The sequence below is a fragment of the Pan paniscus genome, chromosome X (genome assembly GCF_029289425.2).
Source record: "Pan paniscus chromosome X, NHGRI_mPanPan1-v2.0_pri, whole genome shotgun sequence".
Lineage (NCBI taxonomy): Eukaryota > Metazoa > Chordata > Mammalia > Primates > Hominidae > Pan > Pan paniscus.
In genome coordinates this window covers 78,834,780-78,843,026 of record NC_073272.2, presented here as the reverse complement: position 1 = coordinate 78,843,026, position 8,247 = coordinate 78,834,780, and the positions used below count along the sequence as shown (strand labels likewise).

General features: G+C 38.0%; 1 pseudogene; it reads right to left on the bottom strand.

Moving 5' to 3' along the window:
- Positions 1-1,943: 1,943 nt before the first annotated feature.
- Positions 1,944-6,251, bottom strand: LOC100982250 (chromosome-associated kinesin KIF4A-like; annotated as a pseudogene).
- Between the last annotated feature and the right edge of the window lie 1,996 nt (positions 6,252-8,247).

Genomic DNA, 8,247 nt, shown 5'->3' with positions numbered 1-8,247 from the left:
CAACAATAAGGCATGAATCTGTAAAAGTCCTAGAAAAAAAAAAGTGGAAAAATTCCTAGAAAGTGATTTTGATAATAATTTTCGTATATGACATAAAAAGCAAAAGCAAGAGATGTAAAAATAAACAAGTGGGAATACATCAAACTAAAAAGCTTCTGTAGAGCTAAGAAACAACAAAATAAAAAGGCAACCTATGGAATGGGAGAAAATATTTGCAAACCATGCATCTGATAAGGGGTTAATATCCAAAATATCCAAGAAACTCATACTGTGGAACAGCTAAAGTACACCCAATTTTAATAATGGGCAAAGGACCTAAGTAGACATTCTTCCAAAGAAAACATACAAATGCCCAAGTATATGAATAGTTGCTCAATATCACTAATAACCCAGGAAATACAAATCAAAACCACAATAAGGTATTACCTCACATCTGTTTGAATGGCTATTATAAAATGCCAAAGGATAAATTATTCTGCAGGTGTGGAGAAAGGAGAAAACTTGTACACTCTTGGTGAAAATGTAAATATATACATCAATTATCAAAAACAGTATGCAGGTTTCTCAACAAATTAGAACTAGAAATACCTTATGATCTAGCAATCCCACTTCTGGGTGTACATATCCAAAATAATTTAAACCACAATTTCAAAGAAGTATGTGCACTCCTATGTTCACTGCAGCATTATTTACAATAGCCAAGCTATGAGAAACATGTAAATGCCCATCAATGGACAAATAAATAAGAAATTGTGACATAATATATATATGAATAATATTCAACCTTAAAAAAGAAGCAAATTCTGTCATTTGTTGCAAAATGAATGGACCTAGAAGGCACAGAAAAAAAACTGTATTCTTTTACTTATTTGTGGTATGTAAATTAGTCAAACTCACAGAAACAGAGAATAGAATGGTGGTTACTAAAGACCGAGGTAAGGGAGAAATGGAAAGGTGATAGTTTGAGGGTCAAAATTTCAGTTATGCATGATAAATTGGTTCTGGAGATCTACTATATTGCATAGGGACCATAGCTAACAATACTCTATTGAACACTTAAAATTGCTAAAAGAAATAGATCTTGTATTAAATGTTCTTAACATTAAAAAACAAGAAAAAAGGTATTAATAACAAACGGGACAGGCGGAAACTTTGGTAGATGATGTATATGTTTAGAGTGTTGGTGGTGATCGTTACACAGGTATACACATAGTCCCAATTTAAAATATGTATACATTAAATGTGTAAAGCTTTTAATATGTCAATCATACCTTAATAAGGTGGTTTTAAAAAAATGAAAGTGGGAATGGCTTTATTAATTTCAGGCAGAGCAGACTTAAGAGCAAGGGACATTATCAGTGAGCAGAAAAAATGAAATAATACAAATTAAAGCAAAAATCAATGCATTCGGAAACAGGAAATCAATAGGGAAAATAAACAGATCAAAAGGTGGTTCTTTGAATAGATTAATACAAATGAAAAACCTCTAGCCAGGCTAATTAAGAAAGAAAAAGAGAGTGCTAATGCAGGGCCTAGACTTCTAGTGCCTCTGAGGCAGAACCAAAGTAGCATGCACCCAGGGAAATTCCTGTTCCTGCCCGCCTGTCTGCCTGTGACCTGTGTACCTGTTATGAAACTCTAGGGCCAGCTGATTTTTGTGCTTGCAGGATGGTTTTGAACAGAAATAATACTTGTTTACTGTAGGAGCCCTAGTTTTTATTTTTCTGTCCTATGAATGCTGTGAAATGATTTATTCCTTTCAGGCCAGGAATCTCACAGGCATATATACCTCTAGGTTAGGATTATCCTAACTCACTAAAGATGTCGGGATATTGGGGCTGAGAGGAGTTTGGGCTGTTAAAAATAACAGTGTTTGTCTCTCAAACTGGCGACCAAGAAATAGCTAAGACAATTTTGGTGCTTTACCTATCCCTGCAAAGAATGGAAAATTTGGCATACCATTAATTACAACCTCCAGTCATATCAAACAAAACTACCCTAAAAGAAAAACTAATGGGCACTCTTGAAAAAGTTTAAATATCAGAAGATTAAAAAGACTTTAGAATTTGGGAAAAAAAGGAAAACAGAAAACACTAATTACTAATATCTAAAATGAAAAGCAGACATCACTATAAATCCTATGGAGATTAAAATGATACTAAGCAATTTTTTTTCAACTTTCATTTTAGGTTCAAGGGGTACATGTGCAAGTTAGTTACAAGAGTATATTGCATGACCCTGAGGTTTGGGGTATTAATGATCCCATCACCCAGATAGTGAGCATAGTACCCAGTAGGTAGTTTTTAAAAAAATTCTCAGGCATCCCAATCCCTCTGTCATCTAGTAGTCCCCAGTGTCTATTGTTCCCAACTTTTTATCTACGTGTACTCAATGTTTAGCTCCCACTTTTATGTGAGAACATGTAGAATTCAGTTTTCTTCTCCTGCATTAATTTTCTTAGGATAATGACTTCCAACTACATCTGCGTTTCTGCAAAAAAACATGATTTCATTCTGTTTTATGGCTGTGTAATATTCCATGGTGATACATACTACAGTTTCTTTCTTTCTTTCTTTCTTTTTGTAGGTGGGCTAAGGTTTATTTACTTACATAACATTTAAAAATAATTCATTGGGTGGCTGGCAAGATGGCCAAATAGGAACAGCTCCAGTCTGCAGCTCCCAGCAAGATCAATGCAGAAGGCGGCTGATTTCTGCACTTTCATCTGAGGTACCTGGCTCATCTAATTGGGACTGGTTAGGCAGTAGGTGCAGCCCATGGAGGGCAAGCAGAAGCAGGGTGGAGTGCTGCCTCACATGGGAAGCACAAGGGTTTGGGGAACTCCCTTCCCTAGCCAAGGGAAGCCGTGAGGGACTGTGCTATGAGGAAGAGTGCATTCCAGCGCACATACTATGCTTTTCCCACAGTCTTTACAACCCTCAGACCAGGAGATTCCCTCCGGTGCCTACACCTCCAGGGCCCTGGGTTGCAAGCACAAAACTAAGCAGTCATTTGGGCAGGCACCGAGCTAGCTGCAGGAGGTTTTTTGTTTTGTTTTGTTTTTCATACCCCAGTGACACTTGGAATACCAGAAAGGCAGAACCATTCACTCCCCTGGAAACGGGCTGAAGCCAGGGAGCCAAGTGGTCTAGCTCAGTAGATCCCACCCCACAGAGCCCAGCAAGCTAAGATCCACTGGCTTGAAATTCTCACCGCCAGCACGGCAGCCTGAAGTCAACCTAGGATGCTCGAGCTTGGTGGAGGGAGGAGCCTCCACCATTACTGAGGCTTGAGTAGGTGGTTTTCCCTTCACAGTGTAAACAAAGCCGCTGGGAGGTTTGAACAGGGTGGAGCCCAACACAGCTCTGCAAAGCCACTGTAGCCAGACTGTCTCTCTAGGTTCCTCCTCTCTGGGCAGGGCATCTCTGAAAGAAAGGCAGCATTCCCAGTCAGGGGCTTATAGACAAAACTCCCATTTCCCTGGGACAGAGCACCTGGGGGAAAGGGGCAGCTGTGGGTGCAACTTCAGCAGACTTAAACGTTCCTGCCTCCTGGCTCTGACGAGAGCAGTGGATCTCTACATTTTCTTTCCATTTCTGGTCTTCCTAAGCCTCCACTAGCTTTTGAAGATCCAGTTTTCTGGCTGCATGCTGCCTTAGCTCTTCTAGCTTGGCGTTAATTTTTTTTTTTTTTTTTTTTTTTTTTTTTTTTTTTTTTTTTTTAGACGTTGTCTCGCTCTGTCGCCCAGGCTGGAGTGCAGTGGCGCGATCTGGGCTCATTGCAAGCTCCGCCTCCCGGATTCACGCCATTCTCCTGCTTCAGCCTCCCGAGTAGCTGGGACTACAGGCGCCTGCCACCACCACGCCCGGCTAATTTTTTGTATTTTTAGTAGAGAGGGGTTTCACCGTGTTAGGCAGGATGGTCTCAATCTCCTGACCTCGTGATCCGCCCGCCTTGGCCTCCCAAAGTGCTGGGATTACAGGCGTGGGCCACCGCGCCCAGCAGCGTTCATTTTTTCATTCACTTGCTCTGTCAAAATGATCCTCTCTAACATTTGGGCTGTCTGACCAGCTGCCTCACTCAGACCACGACTTAATTTTTTATTCTCCATCAGGGATTGTAGATTCTCTGATGGTTACACATTTATAGATCCAGGCAGGGTACCTCCATGGGCTTGTAGGAACTAGACTTGTAGCTGTTGTACCTGTTGCTTTAGATGATTAAGTTCAACTATCTGGCGATCAATATTAACAACAGGTTTGTTCCTGGTTTTTCTTGCTCTGTCAGCATAGCGAAGGGTATTTAGTTTCCTCTAGATTGGAGCCAGCAGGACTCACACAGCCTATTATAAGAGTATGGTTATTACCACTTAGAGAACCTTGAAGCAGTCGAGCCAACTTGGAATCTCCGTAGGACACAAAGTCACCCTTTTTGTCTTCTCCAAGAGCACTGATTACATTTCCCAAGCATAGAAGGCCTCTGTTAATATTAATACCCTCTTTTAGATGATCCCCTTCAGCCTTGGTTTTCTTCTCTCTTTCTGATCCAGCGAGGTCTACAAGATGTAGCTTGGAGCGAAAGCTGCTATTCTTGTCACTTTTCTTTCTCTGCTCTATGGAGATTGTAAAGATGGCATGAGATTGGGATGACTGGGGGTTCATAGCTGTGGAGGCCACAGTCCTAAAGTTGTTGCCCTGCTCCAAATAGGAAACAGTATCCAAGGCAACTAAAACAGTCTGCTCAGTGAGTATCACAATCTTTATGCTATAGAGTACACATTCTTTTCCTCAGTACATGGATCATTCTCAAGGATAGATCATAAGGTATGCCACAAAACAAGACTTAAAACATTAAAAAAAATAAAATAATATGAAGTATCATCTGTAATCACAAAGGAATAAAATTAGAAATCAATAACCTTAGGATCGTCCCATATATTTATTTGAGCTTTCTCACAAGAAGGGCATAGAAGATCCAAAATTTCTTCACTGTAAATCTTTAAGTAAGACATGTTCAGAGTAAATTCCAAGTCACTCTTTTTATCAATTTCTTTGAAGAGCAGTTGTATTACCCTAGGAATAACCCCAACTGTTGATTCCTTCTCTTGCTCTGCAGTGTATGCACCTCCCATTGAATACGTGTTTTTCCAGAGCAAGTCTGCCCATAGGCCAGGACCGTTGCATTATATCACTTAAATATGCCTTTTATGAGTGGTGCTACTGCTGTATTGAAGACTTCTTCCTGTTCATTACTGGGGTCAAACACAAAATCACAGTTCAAGGATTTATCAGTACCAACCACTACCTGAGGCTCCCTGGGCACGAAGGAAAGGCATATCTGGCAGCAGCCCTCGCTAATCTCTTTGGGGACCAGAGGGCAACAACACAGTGCCACTCTTATAGGAATTCCCTTCACCTCTTCCTTCATGATCCTATCTCAGCACCGCCTCAAACTCAATGTCTTTTCTTGGTTCTCCCCAGGTCTCCCCTAACTACAGTTTCTTTATCCAGCTCACTGTTGATGGGGATCTGGGTTGATTTCATGTCTTTGTTATTGTGAATAGTGCTGCAATAAACATATGAGTACATGTGTTTTTTGGTAGAAAAATATATATTATAAAGGTGACCAGGAGCGGTAGCTCACACCTGTAATCCCAGTACATTGGGAGGCTGAGGTGGGAGGATCCCTTGAACTTGGGAGTTCAAGACCAGTCTGGCCCATATGGTGAAACCCTGCCTTTACTAAAAACACAAGAAAAATTAGCCAGGAGTGGTGGCATACACCTATAATCCCAGCTATTCAGGTTGCTGAGGCAAAAGAATCCCTTGGACCTGGGAAGAGGGGTTGTAGTGAGCTGAGATTGCACCACTGCACTCCAGCCAGGGTGATGAAGTGAGGCTCTGTCGAAAAAAGAAAGAAAGAAAGAAAGAAAGAGAGAGGGAGAGAGAGAGAGAGAAAGAAAGAAAGAAAGAATTTATTTTTGAAAGGAATATCTTAAACAGCTCTATGCACACAAAGTTGATAATCTTCATGAAATGGACAAAGTTCTTGAAAGACACAATCTGCCATGTCTCACACCAAAAAAATTACATAATCTGAATAGGCTTATATATATTAAAGGAATTGAGTAAGTTATTAATGATATTAATATTTAACAATAATAGATACAATATAAGTTTTAGGGATAAGAAATACGATTTAACCAGAAATAAAAAAAATTGTTTAAATTATAAAGACAATTGTGCAAAACTCTTAACCCACTCTAACAATCAGTGTCCAAAGAAAAGGTAAATGGCATACTCAAAGGGTTTAACTGAAAAAAGTTTAATGAAAAGATTATTTAGAAACATAAAAGCAGGGTGATATATTTTATACATATACCACATTTTGTTTTTTCCAATAATCAACTGATGGAAATTTGTGTTGTTTCCACTTGTGGGATACTATGTATAATGCTGCCATGAAAATTTTTGTACAAGTTTTGTTGTGGATATATGTTTTTATTTCCCTTAGGTAGATACTAGGAATGGAATTGCTGGGTCATATGGTAACTTTATGTTTAACTTTTCCAGGAACTGCTAGCCTGTTTCTGAAAAGGCTGCACCTTCCAGTTCATTTTTCAACTCTAGCATAACTCTGATAGTCAAGACTGAAAAAATATGTTGAAGTTTCTTAAGGCTTGATTCTGGGTCTTTCCCCATCTCAGCATTGGACCCATCTTACAAATTCTGAATTTGAATAAATTGAGGTCAATCTTGCACTTTCTGCTAAAAAAATAAAATAAAATAAAAACTAAATAAAAAAACTAAATAAAAATAAAAAACACCCTCACTACTTTCTTATTTTGTTCAGTGGTTACTTATTCAACAAGAAAAACACTACTTGATCAGCAAAATTGAATAAATGATTGGAATGAAAAATACACAGAAGAAAAATCAGACAAATAAATAATAATCCAATAATTGACGAGATACAAATTACAATAGAAAGTTTTTCACCTGTCAATTGATAAATAGCAAGATACAATGCCAGTGAAGATATAGTAATAATAGCTACTATGTTTTGAGTGTTTAATATAGGCCATGTGCTTTACATGCATTATTTCATTATCTTGGGATACTATATAATATGGGATACTATGTATAATGTATCCTATTATCATATTAGGCAGATACTTTTATTAATTCCATTTTATAGTACAGAAAAATGTGCCAAAGTCATGAAGCTAGTAATTCATGGTACTGGGATTTGGGTCCAGATAATCTGACTCACTCCCCTGGGTGTCTGTAATTTTCTACCTTTAAAAATGAGTGTTTCATGTTCCATTCATGTATATCTTTCCTTCCCGTCTGCGCACATAGATGAGAAGTGGTCTAACAAAATAATACAGAAAAGCAACAATATGATAGGAAATAAATAAGATCAATAGAAGAGGTGGGTTGTCTTCTACATGCTTTTCTTCAGAGAACATAGAAGAACCAAATCTTATCTAAAAGAGGACTATGAAGAGCCTTCTTGCCCTACAGAATTCCAGACCTTGACGTTGCAGGGGAATGTTAAAATACAGCCAGGACCCTGTGGTGGAGGAAAGAATGGAGTGGAAAATAGAGACAAATTAAACTATTGGAGCTATGTGGGAATCTGTGTCACCATTAGAGGCTTTTAAAAATAGTCTTTAAAAAGATGCAACCCACTGGAGAAAATGAAAATCTATTTTGTACTACCCAGAGGATTTCTACTAAATTCATTAGTATAGAAAATTTCAAATATATACAAAGATAGAAAGATATGATTAGCCTTTATGTGTATAGCCACCACCCAATTTTAGCAATATATGGCCAGTGCTGATTCATCAATTGCCCTTCTTCATTTTTTATCCTATCTGCAAATACTTAAATATATACCTTGAAATAATACATATTATTTTTGAAAACATAGTATTATTATACACCTAAAATTATATTTTTAATTTATCTTTTATTTTTGTAGGGACCAGGTAAGTTAATACTCATGTGGTACATGAGATATTTTGATACAGGCATACAATGTGTAATAATCAAATCAGGATAAATGAGGTATTAATCACCTCAACCATTTATTCTTTATGTTACAAACAATCCAGTTTTACTCTTTTAGTTATTTTTAAAATGTACAAATAAATTATTTTTTACTAAGTCACCCTGTTGTCCTGACAAATACTAAGTCTTATTTATTCTTTCTATGTTTTTATACCAAATACCGATCCCC